This window comes from Etheostoma spectabile, chromosome 14, assembly GCF_008692095.1.
Source record: "Etheostoma spectabile isolate EspeVRDwgs_2016 chromosome 14, UIUC_Espe_1.0, whole genome shotgun sequence".
Lineage (NCBI taxonomy): Eukaryota > Metazoa > Chordata > Actinopteri > Perciformes > Percidae > Etheostoma > Etheostoma spectabile.
In genome coordinates, this window is record NC_045746.1 from 5,809,848 (window position 1) to 5,837,061 (window position 27,214).

The following is a 27,214-nucleotide window of genomic DNA, read 5'->3' on the forward strand; positions in this document are numbered from 1 at the left end:
CCCCCCCCTTTCTTCCTTTCTCTTTTCCTCAATCTTCTCTTACCCCGGTCCAACAGATGGAAGAATTACCCCGGCTGTCCTCTAATCTCACCGTAGAGCTTTTTCCCAGGGTGGAAACACTGCCATCCTTTTTCTCTCCACTATCCCCCCTTCCCCCTTTTATCAGTGTCAAATGATTACCCGAGGGGAAACTGAGCTCAGCAACAATATGTGCCACGTTAGCCAGGGGGAGTCCGGCCAAAAAACATCTCCTCCTCTACCTGCTCCATCCATCCATGTATCCATCCATCCATCCATCCAACTCCCCTCTCCTCTCATGCCCTCCCATCACCCCACCCACAATCTCCGCCCCTGTGCCAGCTGAGGGCGGTGGCAGAGCCCCAAGCCCATCTCAGAGGAATTTCCCTGTTGAAATTCATATCAATTTCAGAGGCCTAAAGTTTTATCCACAGCGTGTGAAAAGTCTGAAACACCCCACTCTCTCTAGCATTCCCTTTCCATTCCTTCCTCTTCTTTAAATGTGTCTCTCTGTTCCTTTCTCATACTGTCCTCTCTACAACCTTCCCCTTTTCTTCACTTTTGTCCTGCTCCTCAACTATGTATCTCTTCAAATTCCCTTTCCCTTTTCCCCCTGTCCTTTACCTACTTCCCTCACCACCTTTTTTTTTTCTCGCTCTCCTTAACGGCCCTGTGTCGGCACAGCCTGGTGAATGCCAGGCATTCCTTTGTAAGGTTAGACAGACCAAGGTGGACCACATCACTTGAGAGAAAACGGCCCTTTAGAATCGTCACCCGAGGGAAAGAGAGGCTGATAGTGAAGAAAAGAGGGACTATAAAAGCAGAGGAGAAAAGCGAGAGATGGAAGAGAGGAACACCTGTCCTCTGCTGTCCTTGCGTGAACCTTCAACTCTGGCCTTTGTTACTTGATATTGATGCCTTGTTTGAATAAAAGGGGCTTAGCTGAGGGAAAGTGCATTAGGTGTAGGTGCAAGCCTTCAATCCAGTATGGAAAAGTGGGAGCTTTTTAAGGCTTTTTTTGTGCCTCAGAGTAATGAGATTAAACACTGTCAAAACCACATTAGCTTATGCTATCAACTGAATTACAACCATACAATACTTTACTCAGAGAGTGACCACTAACTTGAATAAACAAGCTCATACCGCAGCCCAAAAGTTAATTCCCATCAAGCTCACAAACACAAACAACTCCACCCTTCAACACACTGACCATTCACACAACCCACTTGAGAAACATACATGCTCAATGAACTCACCCCACCCTAAACACACCACCTTTGAGTAGAACAGACCCCCCATACGTTAACACATAGTGGGTTTATGTGTGGTGACGCTGGGTGTGGTGTATAGGGTGAAGTGCATCGGTGACGCCAACCTGCCCTTCACAACTTATTTTTGGACTTTTGACGAACATCAAGGCCAAAGCAGGTCTGTGTGATGCAATGCAACGGGTTTCCAGTCACTTAACTTCCACTGTTTGTTTTTACTCTTACTAATGGAACGGAGCAAAGGGGAAAAGTGCAGTGAAAAAAGAGAAACTTATGACGACCAGGTGTTTTTTCCCTCTTCTCGGGAATGTTTCACCTTGTAAAAGCAAGCGAGTGGGAGGGGACTTGTGTACCATGCTGAAGTGAATGGTTTGGGGATTTTTCAAGGGGTGTGTGCCGCTGACCAAAAGCCTACGAGCGAGAATGAATGTGCGTTGTGTGAGAATATCAGAGGGTGAGCTGAGATTTCTTAGAAGCCTTAGGCAAAATTCTTCATTGGAACTGTAGCATAGCCATGACTGGAAGAGGCGGGGGCTTTCTTGTGTTTGTCTGCGAGTCTCCACCGACCAATTTTTTGCCTCATTGAGCTACAGAGAGCTATTGCTTTTGGGGTAGGGTGTGATCAACAACACACATGCATGCATGCTCATGCAGAAACACACACACCTGGGGGAGGAATGAATGAATGGCAGGCCCTGACTACCACACAGGGCTCCTATTGATGACATCATTGCTGGGCATCTGGTCACTCCACCCTTTCCATGTTTCAGAGAGCCATTCAGTCAGCTTCATTTGCACCATGGCTCTTTCACAGACGTGACGCCTATTGCTTATTTTCAAGTGATTATTCAATTTACCCGGCTCCAGTCGTGAACAAAATTATTTTCTGATGGCACAATCAACAATTGTCCAGTGACCAACAGTACAGTCGTCTCTGAATAGAAATAAATGAAGTGTATTTCTACAATGCATGTTTAATCACTTTGCTATCTTGATAGTGAGGGAATTGGCCAAAAGACAGCAAAAGAAACACATGAAACCCCATCTGCATCGTACATTTCAAACAGTGGGTCCAATTTAATATAATAATTACCCAAACATGCCCTTGTTGAGACGATGCCTATAGTTTCTCATGCAAGGAAAGACTGAGTTCAGTCTGACTTTGGAAGATTACACAGTCTGGGGACATTTATTACTCTACATGAGCGAAACATGAATGGCAGAAGTGCAGCAGGACTGCCAGCTTCTGGTAAATAGATGGAATTTAAACAGTGATTGAAGTAATAAATGAGTTGATGCTGCTGAAATGACGGGGCCTTTTAATAAATCAATCCCAACTGGCACGACGTGATGATGAATAAAACCACACAAAAAAATACTTGGAAAAATGTTGGAAAACAGGGTTTTCTTGACTCTCTTTCCTCTCGCTATAGCGTTTCAAGATTGACTTGGAATCACAGTCTTTATCTGATATCTTACTCAGCCAATGGCTTAGTCCCAGAAGGTCTTTCAGGAAAAGGCTGGGCCAGCTTTTCTCTGGCTCGTCCAATCACAAACACGGAGCAGTTTTCTCTTCAAGGTCCACTAGCATAGCACAGCGCCAGCCAAAACAGTGCCAATTAAACACTGAATGCTAAGCCTGTACTGTTCTTACTAAAGCTCTGTTGGAAGTTGCCTGGTGAACGATAAGGAACAAATGTAGTTCATCCAGATTGTTAGCTAACATCCAAACTATGAATTCCAAGTACCCATGTTTATGAGTATTTATGCGTCCTCCCTGCAAATGCTTGGCACGTTTTAAATGTAAAGTCAATTTGATACTCAGAATACATCTTGTAGCAATGAATAGCCGTGCTGTAGTAGCGAAATGTGAACTGTGATTAACCCCCAGAGAGTGCTATCATGTAATGATTATACCCTAAGAGCAGCAGGTTTTAGGCGACAACACAATGCACCTTTATGTATTACACTTATCCAGTGTTATGTCTTGCATAGAGATTATTAATTGGCCATTGGAGCTAAGAGAGACGTTTTATGGTATTAAAATATCTGGGGGTGTTTAATCCAGGGTTTCCGGGGGGTCTTGAAAAGTTTTAAGAAGTCTAAAATGTCAAAATCACAAGGCCATAAAGTATTGGAGTATTGTGTTAATTGTCCTTTTCCTACTTCCCTGTAACGCAACATCTAATGCTCACGGACATGCTCCAGCAGTGCTTCAGAATGTTTTTTTTTATTTGGATTCCGTTGTGTTGCAGTTCTTTCTTTTGCTATTCAGAATATAATCTGCTGTATTACGACTACAAATGAGACGAACATGCAATTTACATTGCAGCCAATCGTCTTTTGTGGAATCATTGCAAGACTGTACCATGGACATAAAACGGATTTTATTCTTCAGCTGGGGGGAAGTGCGAGTTTAGCACTACTTGTCTTGAAAAAAACGTTTCAGACAATGTTTCAGGACTTTTTTTTGTATGCTTTTGTGATATAGGTCTTAAATTTTATTCATAATGGTCTTAAAATGGTCTTCAAAAGTTTTAAATTTGACTTGGTAAAACCTGCACAAACCCTGTTAATCCCAACATCTACATGTTGAGATTGACTTTATTTGATTTGTGTTTGGAGGGAGAGGAGGGGTGGAGGGAGGCAGAACATGAGCAAGAAGAGACGCCTCCAAATTCCCCTCTTCTCGTCTCTTTTCGTTCCCTTCCCTCCTCCTCATCCTACCCCACCCCTCTGTGCATGGTTGCCACCCCACCACCCCACCCCATCCTGCTCACTCCCCTCCTTCCTCAGTGCAGCCAGCCACAGACACTTGCTGTTTGTATGAAGGGGTTTAACCCAATGAACAATTCGGTCTGTCTTTCCCAAAATAAGCCAGTAGGAGAGGGATCGCAGAGTAAGCCAGGGAGATTGGAGCAGCGAGGTGCACAGCCCCTAGTTATAAATCCTGGGAGTGCTGCTTGGACCCACAGCCTTTAGCTCCTTATACACTGCCTTGCTGCCTGCCTGACTTCCTGACAGACTTGACTGACTGACTGAGAGTCTCACTCTCTCTCCCTCTCACTGTCCTGCTCCCTCGCTCCTTCCCTCCTACTTCCCACCCTGGATTGGGAAGGTGCTCCTCAGACCTGCTTCTGAACAGCTTGAAGACGACAGAGAGGACGTTTCACCCTTCTCTCACTTGCTCTTTCATCCTCCCTCTCAATTTCGCCATCTCTGCCACAAAGCACATGGATGGACTTTTATGTTTTTTGCTAGAGGCAGAAAAATAAAAGTGAAACAGACTATTTACTTCACTTGCAGTTGAAAATATCTTTTTTTTTTTCTTTTTTTTTTTTTTTTACTTTTTTGTTGTCCCCCTCCCCACCTGCACTTGAGCATCACTGGACCAGGGTGTAAGCTCTTTGCCCAGGAGGACACCATTCCTCTTTTTCCTCTGGCTGCATGTTCATTGAATATCTGATGCCGTCGCATCCCATGGGAGACAAGCGTGGCTGAAGCAAGGAGGGAGGTAGAAGAGAGACCCACCTGAAGCTCACACCTACCGCTGCCCGTACACACTGCGACCCCCCTGCCCCTCATCGCTCTGAGGAGAGAAAGGTGAGCCATACTGTACCTGCCCTCACGTTTCTCTGGGGCTCTGTTAGCATCCTCATGTCCTGCCATCTCTTGTTTTTCTCACTTTTCTCACATGTGGCTGCAGTGGCCGTGGCCAAAAGAAACACGAAAGAAAAGAAAAAAACTACTCTCAAAACAGACGGAGCAATATCTTAGTCATGGGACTTGCATATTTCTCCTCAGTCTTAAGCTAGTTCACAGAGTAATGGCTTGCAGATTAAAAGGAACCTGTGCAGTTTGTTCAACAAGCTCCACTAATAATGGACACTGATTACAATATTGAATTGTTATTATCCTCACTTTTACTCTAGTCATATTAGCAATCTTCTGTGTTTTTGCCCTAATGAGCAAATATTGATTATTGATTCAGGTGTAGGGCTAAGACATAGTTGATGCTTCCATACCCGCATACAGTACTTCTGGGACTTTTGCTGATGATGTTGAAGTGGGCGTGGTATGTATTTGGAGTGCGTATAGGGGTGAGGCAGTGTGGTAGTGGAATATGTACATTTGGTTTGGCTCAATAACAGATATTCAGATTATTGTCTTAAGAGGAGTGTCCTCTATGTTGATGGTTCTTGTGTTTGTGTGTGTGAATGCAACTGCTAATCATATCCTGCATTCTGCTGGCATGGACTCGCAGCTTGTTTGATGATTTTTGATTGATGTGTTAGTCTGGGAGGTTAAGGGCATATTGTGAGTGTTATGTATTAAGGTGAAGGAATACTGCAAATGGACATATGGTCCTATAATTTTTCATCTTCTCTTCTCTCTTGTCTTCGTTTCCCTGTTGCTTCACTCTGTCCATCCACTGTGACACCTCTGGCAAGCGACGCTGCATTCCATTGTAACGACATCCCTCCGTCGCGAACAGAAAGAGAACAGATAGCCGTGACTCTGAGTATCCAGGTATCCTGTATGAAAAACTAACAGAGAAAAAGGAAAAAGAGGAGCAAAAATGAAAAGGGAAAAGACCAAGAGGAACACATTAGAGAAGATTTGAAAATGCATGCTTTGCTGAGGAGATACATTTTTTGATCACATGTGTTTCAAACAGCAGGCTTTCTAAGCAAAGGAAGGAGGGAGACACTGAGAGAGAGAGAGGTGTAGAGAGAGCGAGTCAGAGAAAGAGAGAGGGGGAGTGAGTCTGGAAAAGACAGTGTGGTGGAGTTATGAAATCCAAAAACAATTGGCAGCATTTGTATATTTTGTTGGCTTATGGCTAAAAAAGGTCAACTGGATACGTACCTGCGCATGTGCGTGTGTGTCTGTGTGTGTGTGTTGGTGCACGTACAGCCACTCATGCATGCTCCTAGGTGACCAAATCTGTGTGAGTATCACAGTTTGGTACACAATCCTTCACGGGGAGTGGGTAAAGCATGAAGTCTCCCTCCTGGCAGTGAGGTACAGCAGGAGTTCTCAGGTTTGCAAAGCTGCTGGTGCGCAGCAGCGGCAGCGTCTGCTTAACTGTTCAAAATAGTATTTGCTCATAAAGTTCAGGGCCTCTCATAGATTTAGTGGTTTCCAGTCAGCTTCCCACCCTCTCCTCGTTTCTATTAAAGTACCTGTAGGTCAGGGGATGTATGCCTCTCCTTGCTTCACTTGCCTTTTTTTCTTGGCATGTACTTCCATGCCTGGCACTTCCATGGTGGCAACATTGTGCTGTAACTATGGTAACCCCATGCCACTGACTAGGACTGTTCTCCAGCGGGTGGCAACTGGTCACTTACTTTGTCACTGGTGGCGACGAATGGTTCAAGTGTGTTTGTGGTACATTTTTCAACCACAACTAACTGCCTCCAACCACCTGCCCATGTAGGCTTTTGATACAAATTGCCGAAGCGCGACCAACCATACATCAACAACAGTCACGCTTAGTGCACTACGGCACACACAGTACTTTTTATGCCCCGTGCAATACTAACACCTACATGGAATCAACACACACACATTTGAAACATAGGCCTACTCACGCTGTCCGCTGCCAGACCGCCGGCTCGTATAGCGCTGAGACCATCTCGCCCCACTGCAGTTACTTTATAGGCCAGAATGTGTGGAAGTTGGGTCTTTTAAGACTCTAAACTCAACATCAGCTTTTTTCCTTTGAGGATAAATCTTTTTCTGATGTCAAGTGTAAAGGGTCTTCTCTGTAAGATTATAGCAGCACGAAACATGTCTCACTCTTACTTCATCAAAGAGACACAGGTAGAGTGGATGCTTACTTTAAGAGGAGCAAATAAGAAAAACCTTTGCCTGCCTTGGTGCCTTTTCTGTTTCTCAGCCCTCATGGCTTGTACATTAATTTTTTACACTTTGTTGCCACAAGGGGGCAGAATCCCAGGCAGTTCATTGACAGACATAAACACATGGCATCTTGTTGGAAAAAGAAAACTATGCTCCGACTGCTTTTTTGAATAATTTCTAATTATATCTCACAACTCTAATCCTACATTAAATTATCTCGTAACACCCAATATATTGAAGGTAGTCTCTTATCCCTCCTTCTCCGATCATCATCATTTAGAGATTCAGTATCTACAAACTTAGCCAAATATACCTTTGTGTCTGAAGTCTTCTAAAGCCCAATCACTTTCAAACGTCTCTAAAAACATTCATCTGTCACTTGTGTGTGGTACTAACCTGAATTGTACTCCCTGTTTGCTTTTGCGTGTGTGTGTGTGTGTGTGTGTGTGTGTGTGTGTGTTGGTGCGTGTGCGTTGGTTGTATGAGTGCACATTTGCTTCTTTCTCTTTCTCTCAGTCTTATGCCTGTACTGGAAATGAAGGAGAATGCCAATCATTCTCAAGGAATAGTAAACGCCCACTTATTCCTTTACTTCCCTGGAACCCAAACACCACACACGTATACACGCACGCATGAACACACGCGCGTGCACACGCACACGCACACGCACACACACACACACGCACACACACACACACACACACACACACACACACACTCTTCAGCACCTATTATAAGACATCCTGACTGATGCTGATATACTGAATGCAGAATTGCAGTAAAGGTTGGTGGAAACAGAATACAGGCCCTGGCCTTAATCACAGCCTGGACCATAACATTCAAGATTAATAGGCTGCATTTGTTTTACAGCTAAAAGCAGGAAAAGAAAAAGACAGAGACAGTATGAGACAGAAACATTGCTGCGTGCAGAAGAAGAGTTGCATTTGCATAGTTTTGCAGATTTGCATAGATTTGCCTCCACTCGCCTTTGCCTCATCACCAGTACGGTTGCGCGATATTGACAAAATGTGATATTGCGATATCAATTAGGAATATTACGATACTGATATCAATTTAGATATTTTTAAACATATGTAAAATTACAAAGGTTATGGGAAAACCTATTCAATCCAATATTCATAGATGCATAACAATATAGTGCATAGTGAGACTTATATATGGGTCTGTAGTGCGGCTGGACAAGGTTGGTCGTGAATGAGAAATATTCAATCAATCCAACTCCAAACTCTGCCTGCATCACCTTTTATGAGCTTGCGGGATAGCTACCTGTGAGAAATAGGAGTAGGATGAGATTTGGAACTGTTTGTCTAGTTCTTTTCAAAAGCTTCTTGAAGCCTTTATTATCCTTTGGCTAAATAATCCGTTATAGCATTGGTGATTTCGGTATGTCTCTTCAAGTTCTTGTACTTGTACTTTGTGCCACTAGCAAAAACACTCGCTGGCGAGGCATGCTTGGCTAGCTCTGGCTTATCAACTGCAACAGGTTTTTTTGGCATAGGATCAAGCACTCATGATTCGTTCCGTTTTGTTGTCTCTACCTATTTCTTCATTTACACTGTCACTGTGTGCCCACTATGTGCAAGTGGCACGATAACTGACCAATGAAACTTGACCATTATAGCTTTTCACTCTTTTTTCACTTTTGACCCTTAATCAAACACAACTAAGATACACAGCCAACGGACGGGACACATCGCTCCACAAAATAATTGTGACATTTTCGATATAATATTGCGCAACGTGATATTGTGATAACGATATCAAGTCGATATATCCATCCGTCCATCCATCCGTCTTTGTCCACTTATCCGGTATTGGGTCGCGGGGGCCCCAGCTCCAGCAGGGGACTCCAAACTTCCCTTTCCCAGGCCACATTAACCAGCTCTAACTGGGGGATCCCGAAGCATTCCCAGGCCAGGTTGGAGATATAATCCCTCCACCTAGTCCTGGGTCGTCCCCGAGGCCTCCTCCCAGCTGGACGTGCCTGGAACACCTCCCTTGGGAGGCCCCCAGGAGGCATCCTTACCAGATGCCCGAACCACCTCAACTGGCTCCTTTCAACGTGAAGGAGCAGTGGCTCTACTCTGAGCTCCCCATGGATGACTGAGCTTCTCATCCTATCTCTAAGGGAGACACCAGGCCGCCTCCTGAGGAAACCCATTCAGGCCACTTGTGCCCTGGATCTTGAAGTCGTTACATCATGCACCCCCAATCACCAGTAGCCATCTTGGCCTGGACACGCAGCTAATATATGTGAAAGTCACTCAGCTTTATGGCAGATTGTGAATCTATACAAACATACAGCCCTCCAGAGTGGATAGAGCAGCACGTTATTAATCAGCCCCTTGTATTGAAGGACATTGGTTTGGCTCTCAGCTCTGTATAAGCAGATCAGAGGACAAAATGAGGAGGAGGAAAACAAAAAACAGTAGAGAGCTTTCTATTATTATAATTCAGTTTTTAAGTGTATTCAAACTCAACTTATTTATTTTTCTCTGTCACTCTCTAAGTTGTTTGTCTGTCTCCCTCCGATTATCTGTGTTTATCTGTCTCCCACTTGCTCTTTTGTTCTCTCATAACTTTGTCTGGACCGTGAGAGGGAGTTTTTCCACTGGGCTGGCAGCAACAGGGGGACAGAGAAAGAGAGACAGGGAGAGCAAGCAGTGGGGAGGCTTGGCAGACGCCCCTTGTTATTTTTCCTGCGCCTCCCATTGACTCTGTCAGCAGTGGCTCAGTCTTAGCAGGGCCTCCAAGCTCAGAAGGGCTCGACAACATGCCCTCTTCGGCCACCAGGGAAAGGAACATATCACAGGCACGCTCAGGAGACAGAAGCACTTTCATCTAATTGCTACTTTTAACTCTTTTAACTTTTACTTTCTTGACTTTGTTCCAGTTGTCCCAGTTTGTCCCCTTATTTCCATCCTCTCCATCATTCTTCTACTGTTACAGACCGCAAATCCTCTTGAATCAAACCCTGACTCTTTACTGGGCTCAAACTAAAACCCCTGAAATAAAGCGGACCTTATTCTGCAACATCAGACGTTGCTTTCAGTCAGTGAGGCCTGAACAAGGCCCGATAACCAAGCCATGGACAAAACATGTATTGAGCAATGCTTCCTGGAGTAAAATCTATATTTTTCCAATGGTGTGCCAGAGCTTTTTTGGGACGACAATGTGTGTTTTCAAAAAGACAGGAACACATGGCAATGAGAGCCTCAGTGCTCATCCAGCAAGAGTGCTGTTCCTAGTTAATGGGATGTGACGTCTGGAGTTTTCCCTGTTCAATGCTGGATAAAAGGAAGCAAGAGTTTCCCCTTGTGTCCTGAGGATGTGTGTATCCTCAGAGTTAAATCCATAACACTGAGTGAAGCTAAATGAAGATTGTTTGATGTTTGTTTGGTTGAGGTAGCTGTCCAAATGAGCATGCGTATACATTACATGTAGGAAGGTTTATTTGCCTTTTTTTTTTTCTCTGCTCCCCCCTCATTTATTGCCCCTCCGTTCACCGTCTGGCAAGAACATTGTTTGGGGCTTCCAAAAGCAGGACATTTGGGCCAATTCTTAACAGGGGTCACCTCCTCTGTATAAAACTCATATTATCCCTCTTTTCATCTTGTTACACACATACTTCCCAAGCCAACTGTTTATTTTTATTATTTCATTTCAGATGCAGGATGGATATATCTCTCTCTGATGGGTCAATATTGAGTAAGGGATTAGAAACAGCTCTTCTGAGACCATTTGAAAAGCTCCAGACATTGTTATTGTTCAGTCTGAGCTTGATTTAGACGAGTGCGTAGGTGTTCGAAAAAAGAGAAAAGAGACTGGGGTTATTGTGGCGTTATGGATCCCTCGGAGCAGGATAATAAAAAGCATTTTATTTCCCAGGGCCAGATTTTCTGGAGTGGGAAATGGATGCTTACTAAGTGACAAATGTATTGTGCTGTGGGCTCACACACAGTGGAGTCGTCGTCCCCCCCCCCCACACACACACACGCACACACACCCACACTCTTCAGTAGCAGACAGCAACCCAATATCTACCATCTATCAACAAGTTTTGTTCCACCAGTTACCTCATAGTTAAACTTGCAGCAAGATATAGTTCCACAGAAATAAGCTTATGCGCTTTTTTTGCTGAGAGTGTGAAGAGAAGATCTATTCCAGCCTACCAGCACCACCTGATCTCACTAATACATAAGACATAGTCCGACACGTTTGAAGCTTTTACCTTTAACAAGTTGCACTAATTAATCAAACAAGATATAACGTGACAATTGGTGAGGTTTAGAGTTGCTAATGTTTCAACAGAGCCACACTGGTTTTGTGACTGTTTTTGGTAGCTTCATATTTAGCATATTTATGTGTCATCTTACTTGGCAAGAAAGTGACTAACTGTGGCATTAATGTGGCAAGTACCAACAAAAACCTGTTCTTCTCTTTCAACGTGTTTAATTTAGTTATGCTAATTATGTTGTCGTAGAAAATGGAAGTTGGTCAATATAAAAAAAACTGCAATGTACATTTTAATTCTGATATTTTTAACATGGCATATTTAAAGCATAAGTCATATATTTGGGCACTGTAAACACAACACTGACATATTATCACCTTATAAAGTTGATGTGATGAACAAGCAAACAGTTTAGAAATCCTTATAGCTTTGTGTTTCTGGCCACCTGTTGAATTGAATAAAAGTCCAATATTCACTTTTGTTTTCCTAAAGGGAAATCTGAGGTTCTTTAGCTGATAAATGAAAATCACTAGAACTTAATGCAACATACAGTTGTGCTCATAATTTTTCATACCTATGCTTAATTTGACTAAAAAGAGGAGTAAAAAAAAATCCTGTTTTGGAAATTTATCTTAATGCCTTAATTAAAAAATGAGGTAAAATCCAACCAATTTTCTTTTTGAATGAATAATGTATTGTAGATTAAATAAATGTTCTTTCTTAAAATACAGGGGGCATAAATATACATACCCCTATGTTAAATTCCCATAGAGGCAGGTAGATTTTTATTATTAAAGGTTGGTTATTTCATGGATCAGGATACTATGCATCCTGATAAAATTCCCTTGGCCTCTGGAATTAATATAGCCCCACATCATCGCATACCCTTCACCATACATAGAGATTGGCATGGGATACTTTCCATAAAATCATCTCTCAATGCAAATCCAACCTGCTATTAGTCTAACTGAAATAAAACCATGCCAAAGAAAACTAGTGTCCTTAAAGGTTGGATTTTACCTCATTTTAATGAAGGCATTAAGATAAATTTCCGAAACATGATTTTTATATTCCTCTTTTTAGTCAACTTAAGCATGGGTATGTAAACTGATGAGCACAACTGTATGCTCTAAAAGTTATCAGTGGGAGGTTATGAAAAAAAAATATAAAGACAGTTGTTTTGACATTTTACTGTAGCACATGATAATGTAAATGCGAGTGAGCATAATATGAAATGAAAGCACACAGCACTGTCAATGTGTCTTATGTCCTTTCATATATAAATCACTCTGCAGCCTTTCAATAGCAGGTGACCACAGGTGCCCACCACATGGCCACAGACATCTGTGAGGCCTCATTCTTTGGCCTTAAACAAACCGGCACACTTGCCACTTTCTTCCTGGATAAACACCTCAAATTTAGCTTGGCTCACAGTGTTCCTTAAATGGATTTAAGACATAACCAAGGACCAACCAAGGCTTCTGGGTAGTTTCTTAATGGGATTTGTTTTCATGTTACACTGTATCATGCATCTCAAGAGCACAAATTACGCCTCCAGTAGCTCATACAGTCTTTGGTGTACACTGATATATATTTGCCATGACTCTATTGTCATGTAAAGACAACAAATTAAAAAAAAAAAAAAAAAATCAGACATAACACAAATGTAGCTTGAGCCATGACAGTATCCCAGGGCTGGTTCTCGCAGACTTTATGTTTAAATGGCCTTGGTTTAGAGATTTAATCCTTTCTGTTCAGACTTTGAGCCCATTGAGAAACATGTTTCATAATGAAACGCTGAGAGGCATTAGGCCGCCCAAACACAACCAGCCCTTCAAAGCTTTTCATTTTCGTAATCAGCAGCAAAGCAGTGGAACAATAAAATTATCAAAAAAACGACTTTGTGCTCGTTTGAGGTGAACGCTGTGTGAGCGTTGCTTTACTGAGTGCGTTCCACATTGTGTGTATGCGTGTGTACGTGGTCTACAGTTCTCTTGTTTCTGTTTCTGTGTACAATATATGTAATACTTCCTGGAGTTAGACAGGAAAAGCAATGCAGTTTGGCAGCATGCCTAAGTGCTTAAAGAAACTGAATTATTGCATGCTCACAAGACAGGAAGGGTTGTTGCTTTGCCTTAATTTTTAGGAAGGATAAAAGTGGAGTAGGCTTTCAAGGAGAACATTTGAGATGCTGCACAGTGAAGACCAAGATAAACAAACGCTACTAATTGGATGACAGCCTCACTGTTTAACTCTCCATCACGCATTTGCTTGGTTTTGTCTGGGGGCAACATAAGCAGCCATGCAAGCATGTATGGACAGATTTTCGTACTGGCATTTCAGTACGTGTGCCCCATCACAAGACATATGTACATTGTATATTTCTGCAGATCAAATACAATATTTAGCTCATGCTAATTTACCCATGTACAGCATGTCACCCTTTCCATGTATGAGAACAAGATTAGGGAGATTAGGAAGCTGCTGTTGGCTGTAGAAACACAGCTGTAGTTGTATAAAGCAACACAGGAATGAACTGTTTTATTATAAGGTCAACGATTTACACGACCTAAGTTGAAATCTGGATGTTCCATAGATGAGAGATTGCAGAATGAGCGGACGGAAATAAATCATCTTCTACCTGACGTTAACCATGCAAGTCTGCAATTGTTTGGACAGCGAAAGCTACAGAAGTACAACCACTTCTGGGAGGATGTTCCTTGGCCAACTAACAAAATACTTAATTACGGAGGGTTTTGAATCAATTACCACTCACTTTCATGTGGTTTGCAGATGGCCACGCACTCTCCCTCCCCACTTTTTCTCCTCCTTCCTTTGCGAGCCACCAGCAAAAAAAAGGCCTGCTGCGTTGCCTCATTGCTAATTTGAACCAGAGAAGTGGTCATTTCCTAACAGTGGGCCCCGGCCTGCTCCACAAGCCGAACCAACAACCAGCCCAGTGGAGCCTGAGCTGGACCGCTCCCAAAGTAGGGCAAAAACCACACAAACCCAAGTCTTCCTGACATGTGGTAAAAGTGTGATATGGATATGGGAAACATTGTGAAGGGTTAGGAAAGAGGGATGGCAATGGATCTGTTTGGAAGAGAAAGAAAGATCGAAGTGGGAAATGATGAAAATGCGGATAGGAGAAAGTGGAAAAGGGGCGGTATTTGTGGGAAAGAGAGTAGGAGAGGTGAAAGTACGAGAAAAGATTTGAAGGTAAAAGAAGCAGAAAAGAGAAAATAAGCTTAGTCTGAGGAGCACTCAGTTTGTAGCAACCATGTGGCGTCTTTGATCTGACCGAGGATTTGAACCAGTGTCAACAGAAACATGCAGGGGCCGTCTGTTTGCTCCCAGACACAGATCATTCCTCCATGAATTACTCGGCCTCAGTTCGCCACAACCTCTTTACTACTCCAATGTTTGTTTACCCTGTCGGAAACACCCGGCCCATTCCTCAAATTGAGCAACAAGCTCAGCAATACCCCAAAACTTCTGCAATCAGCTAAACTTGCTATGCCGTTAATTTCTAGAGGGAAGCAGAAATCTGGATAGTTTTGAAGATTTAAAAGATACATTTGAGTCAAACAGTGCTGCCTTTATATTCAGTAGGTTTATACAGAATCAGAGTCATTTCTCATTTAGTCCTATAATCCATTCATTCTACTCCAGTCGCTGTCTTCCATCATCGGGACGAGGCATGTTCTGTATCTCTAGTAGTCTGGAAGGAAGAGGGAGGCGGAGAAGGAATATGAGGATGCAGACATGTTACAGTGAGAGGATGTGTCCTGAATGCTGTGTCCCTGCCATATGACAGCCTGCTGATTCAAACCATATGTTTGGAGGCTTGTTCATGGTTAGACTGCAAAAGATGTCTATCTACTAAAGGGCTTTAGTAGCATCAAGAAATCTTGCTTTACTCAAAACTTCACTTAACAATATTTTAACATGAAGTAATGACTATTGACTATTCTTTTTTTTATCGCAATCTCTTGCAAGTCACCACCTTTAGAACCTCTTTAATAATATGGGCATTATTCTGTGAAACCTGCTAGCAGGAAGGCATGCAGATATGTAGAAATTAATTAAAACAACTGTTATCTAAGTTGTGTGGAAATGGTTAAAATATCCAAAACATAAGGAGAACCATAGATCTGTGTGCTTAATCCCACTCTGGGAGTGGATCAGTCAGGACATCTTGTCTTGAGGGATGCTTGGAAAGGCCAGCTCAGACAAGCCAGGCATAACACAGCAGGGAAACGCACAAGCAGCCATCCACTCTCATGTGGAGACAATGACAAATCCAGACCCCATCAACACTTATGGGGAATGTGCGGAGATACCCCCTCCAAGTCAGCGCAGTACACACTAACAGCGCCCTAATGAATTGAGGGCCTTTCCCTGGTGGGCTGTATACATGTGTGATCTGAAAACCAGGTTCGCTGACATTTCTGTCTGTGTTATATCTCTTTCTGTTCCCATGCAGAATTCTGTTGATCACAAGTGTCTTGCAGTTTCCTCTAGAGTTTTGCTTGTTGAGAGGCTTCTCCCAGGGAGCACAAAGTGATCATAGTCAGAATGCTTGATCACAGAGCTCTTCCAAAAGAAAGAAAGCACAATATGTTACTACTGTGGTCCAGTTGCGTCTGATAATAAAGATTAAACAATATTTAAATTGCCATATTAATGTTGGAATCTAAATGTAACATTTTAGTAAGACCCAGACCTCAGAAACCCTCCACCTGTAAACAGGAAGTGATCCATTTTGATGATGGAAAGAGTGTAAAATGAGAGAAATGCATTTTATTTTTTGTAGATAACAAATTAAGGTTGATATTGTGAAGACAATGGTGTATGTTGTAACACTAACTTGGTTACTTTGAGGTAGTTTAAAACTCTAAAGATGCAATTATTGGACAGATATATTTCTTTTTTGGAATCAAACTAGACCCGTTTTTCACTCACTGCGGCTTCCCTTCTTGTTCAGCGATACAAAATCGAACAAATGTGTGAACGTTTAGGAATGCACCGCATGGAGTCTTCATTGATAAATCTGCAAATCTCCTCCATGTGACACTCCTTCTGCATCGTACCCATTTCTTTGCTCTCAATGCGATTGTTCAGCTAGGAGGGGAAAAAGAAAAGCATTGGTTGTGATGCTGCCAGGGTCCAAAATTGTCCAAATAGTTCTCAGCCCTGCCGGACACAACAGCATATTCACAGTCTTGCCTCTCTGTAGATTAAATTCAGTCTGGCACATTTTGATCCCATCCTCTGTTGGGTTCTTTAGAAGTTTTGGCCTTTTGCTAAGATACTGCCTACATGTCTTTTTTGTCTATTGTTAAGAGTCGGCATGGCAGTGCGGTTGTTCATTGTCCGCAAAGACACATAAGTCCTGCTCTCTGCTCAGGAGCTGAAACCTTACGTCTCCTCTTTCTTACAGATAGTCTAAGCTCCAGGGAGGACCGAGTGTTGTAATGCCTGATATGTATCCTCAGCTGCACCTCATTCTATGTCATCACTGCATCTTCTCACTCTATGTTTCTCCACTGGTCCATCATTCACTCCATAGAGGGCGTCTGGAATGTGTCTGTAATCCCTTTCTCTGCATTTTTCTCCAACAAGAGGGGAGCTCAGACAGTAACACAAAGTGTCTTCGGTGGGTGGATGCATATGCAGAGATGCAGACAGGCAGACAAAGTAATGGATGGTGGTATTTGTTGGATGAGAAAATCATCTGATCTACAGATATAGAAATTAAGACTGCCCAGGACTGGACCGTTTATTTCAAAAGTGTCTTGGTTCTGATGACCTATGATGCTTTGGGAACCCCACTTTTAAACCCAGATGGAAGGGTTTTGTCTCCACTGTCAGTCTAGACTGTATTTATTTTCACATCTGTGCTTGTGCGATAAGAAAATTGTAGCCATTACCTTATGAGTGTAAGAGGGCAATTGTGTTTTCCCCATGGTGTGTGTGTAGGGGACTCGGGGACTCTTGAGGGTTACCACTGTACGAGATTTGGTGAACATCAAGAAGTGGGGGTGGAGGGGGAGGGATGGGAGGAGAGAGGGTGGTTGAAATAAATTTGGCATGGCTGATGGAAACACAATACACATACACACACACAGAGGACAGACACCAGCAACCATCATTCAAACAGCATTTTAAGGACCATTTAAGTCATTCCAATAAAAACTGCAGCCATTATAATACGTTGTCCAGGGGAGACAGAGGGAAAGGAAAGTTGTGGCATGGGAAGGCTCAGGGTAAGGGGTGGTAGAAAGAAAATTGCAGGGAAAGTTAGTCAGACAATGTTTGTTTTTAAGTCTGCAATCTTTTTAATGTCAGTCTCCCCCCCTGCTTTTCTCTGTGAGAGGGAGGTGAGTTTTCCAGTCTGGGGAAATGATTAAGTGACAGCAGGAAGGTGCAAAGGGTTTATATTCCTGCCAGTCTTATCACTAACCAGTTCAGTTCTTCCCTCAGCTAAACTTGTGATATTTCCTACTGGTGTAGTTCTGTAGCCTTGAAGGCAGTGATGCAACTCTGATGCAACTTTGTCCACTGTTCCCAAATACTGACCCCATTGTTGGCAAGTTGTTGTCAGGAAAGATTTCATGGGATGTCTGTCTCCTGTGATGCACCTTGCCACCTTTTGCTAGTGCTAACATCACCCATATGCTGCTGTTGTTTGACTCACCTACCCAGCAACCTTCCACGCACACACAGATTCTCATCCAAAAAACATGGGGGGGGGGTTTATCTGTCTGCCTCACAACCTTAAATCTCCGTCCAAGACCAACAACCACACATGCAGCTTTGCATTCCGACGACTGTTATTTCGGCATTATGTCTATTTGTACTGTTCTCAACTGAAGGTCTGTGAAAAGCCATCTAAACACAGCTCGCTCATACCAAGCGATCCTGGCCATGATAGCACAGCAGAGTGAGTGCAAATATGGAGCAGGGTGATGGAGATGTTGGATAATCTGTGCTCCTTGACTTCATGTTGTCGTCTTCTTTTTTGTGTCCTTAATCCTTTTTCGTTTTCCCCAAGACTGCAGCATGTGAAGAATGTAAATCCTCATATATCTTCACCCAAATTACAAAAAGACATTTTCTTACTTGCCTCTAGTGGTACGGTATCTAGCCATGCCGCAATGGTTTCATTTGTCAATGTTTTGAGATCTCCATCTCTGAGATTTTTGCCTCCACGCTAAAAATACAATGCTGGTGTTCACAGCAATAATCCACCACATTAACTGTCTACATAGCTAAAATTCACCACACATATGTGAGAAAATGTGCTTTTGGTAATTTGGGTGAACTTATCCTTTAAACAGCAATGCCCCATTGGCCCCATTGACTTCTCTATGCTTTTTGATATGATATATACATTATATATATATATATATATATATATATATATATATATATATATATATATATATATATATATATATACACTACAAATTTCCATACCACTCTATTATAGACAGGATACCAGCTGATCTGAGTGGGTGGCTGATCTTTAATGCAATATCTACATTTCCCATTATCAGCAACCATTCATCCAGTGTTCCAAAGGCACATTGTGTTTACTAATCTGATATAATTTTGAAAAACTAACTAGAAAAACACTGGAGAACCCTTTTGCAATTATGTAAGCACATAATGTAATCTTAACTGCTGCCCTGGTTAAAAAAAAACAATGCAACTGATCTCAGCTGGAATTCTGTCTACAGTGGAGTGCAATGGAAATTTCTTTTTTTTCCCCCAAACTATGTTTATTGCTCAAACCTCATAAATTATTACAGGCTGTATTGGGAATAACAAAGGTTAGCAGGTTTGACATTTTTCTTACTTTTTAAAACTTACTTTAAAAACACATACATTCCCACCCATTCCCTCCCTCCACCACCCTTTAGCAGTGGAAATTTCTAAGTGACCCAAAACTTTTGACCGGCAATGTTTATAGTACACACACACACACACACACACACACACACACACACACACACACACACACACACATACACATACACCTACATGCAGGTATTCAAACCCACCCTCACAAATGTTCTGAGTCTCAGACCACAGACCATTTTTACAGACCATTTAAAAGTCATTACCTTTGATATACAGAAGACATAAGCTTGTACTCCTTTATACCCAATTTACCACAAACCTCACTCCCAACACGCACCGCCTCCACATCCAACATACATAAAGTTTTTATGAACTCATGCTTTGAGCAGGAGTTGATGTCTCCAGTCCCCATCCCGTTTGTTTTGCATAGTAAAAAAAAAAAGTGTTGGGGTTTTCAGTCCTACCTCTCCAAACCTAAGTAAACACGCTGGCTTCCAAACCATACAGCGTCACGCTAAAGAGACGCGTCAGACTGGGCCCGAGGAAATGCTTTCTCAGCAGCAGATGAGTGATGAGGAAGGAGAGGTTTTGTGGGCAATTTACATTTCATTTTGGGGTCGTTTGTGGGCTGCAGACAGCCGTGCCTTTAGCTCTGGAGAGACCATCATATCTCTGTTTGATGGACTTTAGTCACACATTTTCTTTTAGTAACGTTAAAAACAAAATCTCACACTTTTAAATGGGGAAAATGAGAAAAATGTGTTTGGTGTTTCTCATTTGCAAGAGGAGCTAAGAGGGGAGACAATAGACAGAAAGACTAGACATACAATCCATTGCCCTCAGAGCACAGATTTCAGATTTGGTCGATGACGCTCTTGTCCACCTCCCTCCCTCCCTCCCTCCCTCCCGCTATGTTGCCTGCTAGCATGGTGCTGCTTAACTGGAAAACAATGGCAGAAGTCCTCCATCTGGCTGCAGTTTGTATCCCGTGCCAGTTTGAGTGGGAGTGATAGAAAGACCTCCAAGGGGCTTAAAACAACAACTCGCAGTCAAGAAGGCAGGTTGCATATTTCCAACTACTGTAGCAATAAACACACTCACACACATTTTCATACACACAGAGAGACCCAAGCAAGTAACTGTTAAACTGATACAATTCTGAAATCTGCTGACTGATTTCATTCAAGGAAATGGCAGAATGGACAGGTTTTGGAAATACATTCAAATGATGAACTGTATGATGAGACACAGGGAGAAAAAGTATGACATGTAATGGGCCCATGGCATGTGCAGTGGTGGAATGTCCCAGGGTGTTTTAATGGGGTTTGTCTCTCCACACCTGTGGAACTAATAGCCAGCCACTGAAGTCAAATGTCCTATGAAAATATTTAGTGGAATAAGAGAGGGGGAGAGGGGGGCGTGGATCAGTTGGAAGGTTCATACCTAAAGGCAGGAGTGTAGTTTGGCTAACGCCTATGGATTTCCATTAAATAGCAGGTTTGAGGAACAAGATAATTGCTCTAGCAGAGTCCGCAGCCTGAACCCCAACTCCTACTCCATCCCTGGTTCTCATAAACACACTCTTGCCCATGTGTTGCAGCATCTCTTAGAGAAAAACACAGTGTGCATGCATGCTGTCACTGTTTTGATGTTGCTCACTTTTCAGATACGGCCATTCTTATGTGTGTGTTGGTGGAAACCACATGTCTAGTCATTTTGATGTGGGCCTATTGTCACTGTCAGACAAAAACGTCAATATTCCAATTAACATATTTTAAGTTCAAAGCACTTGATTGAGCAATATGTGTCCTCCGTTTTATAGTCAATCCAATATAAATGTAAAGATTTCAGGCTAAAAACCTTCTTATTGTTTTCACCCGACAACTGTGATGTGCTAACAAAAGTTTTATGAGGTCAGTGAGGATAAGAAGCCAGAATGCGGTATGGAAATAGTCCTGGTAGTATTAGAGGATTGGTTGAGGGTTTCCACTGATGCAAACACTCCCCCTCTTGCTCCTTTCTTCTGTATTTGAAGTCAGTGATGGCAGCAATTATCACAAATGATGATTTCCCCAAGTCTCTTTCGCAACTGAGGAGTGAGTTTTAGTGGTTAACCTGGGTCTTTTTCAGTGCAAAACTCACATGCTATTATTTATACTTCTAAATATCTGCCAGTGGGGTGACATATTTTTCATGTGCATTTCTAGTTTTATTGAAGAAGATTCTTTGATCACATTTCACATTTCATTTAAGCCAGTGGTGTCACATAATCTGCCTTTTAAGCCATGCTAGCGACATAGCTCTTGGGATGGCCATGTTGGTTGGTAGTTCAACAACCATTGGATGGATTGCCATGACATTTTTTACAAAGTACACATATCAAAGTAGCCCAGTCGTTGAATCCTTATGACTTTGGTGATCTGCTGACTTTTCCCTCTATCCCAACCGTGGGATTGACTTTTGTAGTTTTGACATATGTGATATGTCTTGACACACGTTAATTGTACTAGGGTTGGCAATTCATCCACCGTCACCTGGTCGTAGCCTTGTTCAAGTGCAAATATACTTTGTCACGTCACTTTGTTGAAGCCAGTGATGTTATCCTGCATTCAGTAGAATTATTATACCTACTTAGGATTTTATTGCGTGTGGAAAAGTACCTTCTAAAGTTACACAGTTTAGGACCTTTTGTCAATTTTTATGGATTTTCTGGAACCCATTTTGAATCCTCCAGCCTTGGCATTGAAGAAAACTGCAGTAAAAAGGGAAGAAACGAGAAGAAACCTTGACAATTGCCTACTGTGTGAAGAATTAAAACATTAACAGATTTTCTACAACAACAAACAACCATTAGGGCATGTTGTGTATTATCTGGGGTGTCAGCTTTAAGGAGTGCTTGCATGTTAATTATCCCTAGTTTTAAAATTCCAATCCCTAATTAATTTTGAGGCCACTCAAAACATACCATAAATGGAAATGGGAATGCTGTGTACTGTGTATTTTTTGGTGACAGAGCCTCAAATCATATGACTAAGAAAGATTTATTTAAAGCCAAAAATGCAACCTTTATTCAAAAGACAACGGTGCAATGGTTTAAACTTGCGATCTTGCAACCAGAGAAGACTCAATAAAGATAAAAGATGATGATTTGTTTATTGTCACTTCACTTGTATTGTCAAATACACTTAAACACTGACATGAAAGCTTCACAGTCTCTTTCATAGTCATACAAAACTATTCTAAAATATGTCAAACTCTAAACAGACAGATCCTACTGTAAATACCACTCTTGTACTATGTGATATAGAACCTGCATATAAGAGCTGAGTGGCAAGGGCAACAAACATTCTTAAGAATAACCAAAGTGGGATGTGGCTCTGACCATTCCAACTGCTTTATAATTGGTGACATTTCCTAGCTCACGTGTGGTCGTGAAGTTGGAAGTGAGACTGTAACAATGCGCCTGGCGGGTTTTGACTGACAGGTGCTTAGCTGGTGGGCAGATGCTGGTTGCTAGCTGTAAAAATGGAGAGCAGGCTGGAGGTTTAAAGGGAAGCTTAGCCATTGCTTGCTTTTACAGCACTACAAGGTCAAATAGACATAGACTTTTAAATCCTTCTGGAGATTCTGGAGAAGTTAGAGCGTGAGGTGTGACTGGATAACGGAGTATGCCAGCGTATGTGTTTGTCAGCTTGGATAAGAGCAAACAAAAGCCCTCCTATCTTTTCCCAGCCATCTTCGGTCACTAGAACAGAGCATACGGTGGGCAGACAGAGGGCGAATAACTCTGTAGATCAAACCCCATCTAAAGCTTTGGCAGAGTGCCGAGCTGCCCCATACCACGCAACTCTTCCCCTCACCCAGACTTTAATCTTCATTCCAATTTGATATCAAAGACAGAATTGCTAACGTGGGAGGAATGGCAGGAGAGAGGTAGAAAGTGGGGGTGGGGGGTAATGGGGGAATAATTGGGAAATATGGTTTCCAAAGCTGTGTTATTTTTTTATGAAGCTGAGAGACGCATTCAAGTCTGGAGATCAAACGGTGTGGTGGCTTTTTATGTTCTCAGACCACAGTGAATGAAGGAGCTGAGGTTTCCCTCAGCGGCCTGCTCTGTGTCACATGAGGAACACAAACAGCTTTCCCTCTCTCTCTCTGTCTGCCTCTTTTTTTCTGCTTTCTCTCTACTGTCTCTCCCACTCTTGCCATCACGCTGCTGTGACAGTTGTTGAAAGTCAGTCTGGACTTTGCTTGGTTCAGTCAAAGCCGCTCAAGTCCCTTAATCGGCCTGCAGATGATTGCTGTGACGGTTAAAATGGCACACTGTTAAAACCTGTCTACCGTGTAGGTCTGTACCTTTTATTTAAGAATAAAATAAGAAGCATCAGTCGAATCACTGAAGAACTGACTGAGTCATATTCTGTAGCTGTTAAAGTATCAGGTGTTCAACAGAATATAAAGCCTGCTGTGTGTAAAATTTGACAGATCATTAACAAGGGTGTATCCCAGAGGAAATGACACATGCTCTAAATGAATGATCTCACTCGCACATTTGCACGTAGATTGGAAGTATCTGCCAAATCACATAATCAACCTTATCTGAGTCACGGGTACCAACCCGCGGTGTTCCGACCGCACTTGGCCCGGTGTCCCTTTGCTCCACTTTAAACTTATTTTCCAAATTATAACTTGTAAACAAACTCTGTCAAAGAGGTCGCTCAACACCCATTTGTCCTTCTCAAATCCCCTCTTCATCCCTGTCATTCCTTATTTTGGCGGGTCATTTAGGTTTGTTTGGAGTAATAACACAGCAGAGACTCCCTCCCTTGGAGAGGTTTAGTTCATTGGAAGGACTGAATATGACTTCACGGAGGTATACCTTTCACTCATTTATTAATGTTCCATATTAGACTCTCTATGTGTCACACTGCACAGAAGTTTTCTTGTGTTGGAATGAATGTGCAGTAATTACGCCTTTTCTGACTTCTTAAACCTGCAATAACAGATTTTTGGCCACTTGGGGGCAGCAGACCAAGCTGTGAACACAACAGTAAAATATCGCTTCACTTTTAAATTTAGCGAATTTGACTAACTAGCCTTAGCATTCATTCGAAATTGGGTTTCTGGCACCTGGTAAATTGAAGTCCAATATTGACTCTCCTTTTAGCTTTTTGGTCTCCACCAATTCCTGAAGAAAAGATCTAGCTGTAGCTGTAGCTGCTAAATGCTCCACTATGTTCACCAGCTGCTGTTTGGTGCTGAGCGTACCCTCAGTTCTATGGAACTGTAATTCCACAGTTGGGCGTATAGCAGCTTTAAATGAAAACTTGTAAAGTTAAGAAAAACAGCTGCATCACCCAGATGTTTTAAAGTCCAAGCTATGTTTTTGAAGAACTCTTGCACCTTGTGCCTGTAAAGACAACAGCGTCAGTCTCTGCGTCTGTTTTGATTTATTTGCTCTGGATAAGGCTCTCGTTCAAGGAGCCTGGCCTCCACTGCCTCTCACCATCCCTCTATCCTCCCCCACAGCTCCTCTAGTGTCCAAGGATATGTCTCATTCTCAAGTCTGTGGTGTAAGTTTTATTCCTCTCTAACTCTCATATTCCTCCCACCAATCCTCCCGTCCCCTCCAGCTGCCAAGTGGAGACAAAGAAGCTGCTTCAGCCCTCCTTTGGTCGGGTGATTATCTAAGCAAGGCCCCATCAATCTAAACTAAATCCAGACTCTCAAGAATGTCCCCTTCTTCTTCTGGCTGCCAGGTTGGAGATAAACATATATCAGATCTTAAGAATCAGCCCTTAATGAACCATTAGATGCATGCAGACTGATGTAGCCTCCCTCAGTCTTATTATAACCTTCCAAACTGCTGCTCCATCATGCTAGATAGACTGATATGATTTGATTAAAGCAGCGAGCACAGATCCCGCCATTCAAAAACAGAAGAAAAAAAAAATTATTTCGCGTTTTTTATTTCCACTCAATTTCAGCCATTTGCCACATAATGCATAATGAGAAGGTTGTTATTGTGTCTGGCCCTGCGAAGGTTGAATGTGCCGTTTTATTGGCTCTTGGCAGCACTGCAGGAATTCCATGAGGAGGCAGGTGAACAAGGAAATGGAGTTCATTCAACACTACACAATTATCAGAATGTTTGTTGTCATTAAAAGCTCCTTTTTTCCCTCCTTCTTGATGAACAGCGCTCAAACTCGACATTCCTGGGAGCAGACCAGACACTTTTACAGCCCATTAACCATAAATGTGTCCTGAATTTTTAGTGTTTACAGCACTAACAGATGTGCAAATAATTCCTTTTCACTAAATTGATTCATACTTAGGGTACACAGCCTCTCATATAGCATGCAGATATTTCAGAGGACTTCATAAGGTATATTCCTCTTATATAAGTATACATATATTAACATATTGTTATGCAGCCCCCTTTCGGTCCCCATAAACTGTCCCAGGACGACCATGTCAACTCCCACCGTCTTTGATCGTCCTTGTTATATCTTGTCTCATAGCAACTGGAGCATTCCATCACGTGTCTCTGATCACCTCCTGATGACTGCACTATAGAGATAAGAGACAGGGAATGAGCAGATCTGTTTTTAATATAAAAAGGAGCCCCGATGAAAATCAATCACACACGAGGGGACTGAGCAGGGAGTCAACCCGATCACGATTAGTGTCAAGAGAGCGGAGGGGTGTTGACAGGACGGGAGGGAAAAGGTCAGAGGGAGATACAGTGTCAGAGAGAGAGAGAGAGAGAGAGAAGTTTTTAGAGAAGAATTATAGAGTAAACCCCTGTATTCACAAGGCACGCTTCTGCTGTCCTGCTCCAAACTTGATCTGATTTATTTGTCGTCTTTTTCTCCTCCTCAGCTTCCATAATCCACTGTCCAATTGCTGTGCTTTGCCCTCAGTCTCTCATTCACCTGGGTTTGGTTTAACGAACCATATAATACGAGATGAGAGGGACAGCCAAGACAGTTGCTACAGTTGTTTTAACTTTACACCATTGTGTGGAGTTGATATAACATATATAATGTGGTAAAATGTACAAGTAAACTTCATTATTATGGCCTGTGTTTGCCAATGTGAGTTGTATCGCTGCCTTTATTTTTTCCAACAGTGAGTCCATTATACTGGCGCTGGTCTTTGAGTTGTTTTGGCCCGACTGCAGATCTGCAGCATCTCATTCCTCCACTTTTTGTTTTTTGTTTCCTTCTCTTCTGTGCGCAAAGTGTGATTATTGAAACAAGACGCGGTGCTTTTGGCAAACCGACATGTTTCTGTCTCCTTTTTCCTTCCTTGATATTTAACAAACATGCCAATAGAGCCGTACTGGATCACAAATAAATTAGCAAACAGCACGCTCAATTTGTCTTCTGTCTAAAATCAGGAATCTCCCAGCTAATGAATGTAAATAATCCAAATGTGACTTCACATATTTTATGGAATATGTTGGCTGTTGCTCACGTTTTTTCAAAAGAAAAATTGGAGGATTGTTGTCATAATATTGCCAAGATAACATGTGGGTCTGTTTCTAATTGACTAATGTGGGGATTGTGTTTTACTTCCACATGGAAATGTCTTTATAGACCTTTTTCACAGCACACATGTTGACATGTCATAGTAGGAAAAGCACAGGTGTATTCAAAACCATTAATGATGGCTGCATTCCACTTAGGAGAGGTCCTGGTATTGTGCATGCTGACTCACTGAAATAGCTTACTGGGGCACTTGATGGAATTGAGCCATCAATTTCAATTTCTGCTGTGCTTTTCCTACTATGACAAGTCAAAATGTCTATGAGGTTGCCACTCATGGCATTTTTAGTGTGCAGGGGTTATTGAATGAGCCAGACGCCTCATTAGCCTTTGTTTTTGTTATTCTTCAGATTGTACTTCATTTTGTATTCATTTTATTTAATCATTGG

General features: G+C 42.3%; 1 protein-coding gene across 3 annotated transcripts in view; it reads left to right on the top strand.

Moving 5' to 3' along the window:
* The first annotated feature begins 4,083 nt into the window (after positions 1-4,083).
* Positions 4,084-27,214, top strand: part of col8a2 (collagen, type VIII, alpha 2) — a 45,979-nt gene continuing 22,848 nt past the window's right edge. For all 3 annotated transcript variants that reach the window (XM_032535829.1, XM_032535828.1, XM_032535830.1), the window contains exon 1: positions 4,084-4,889. The gene's annotated coding sequence lies outside the window, so the exon portion shown is untranslated. The remainder of the gene's footprint in view (positions 4,890-27,214) is intronic.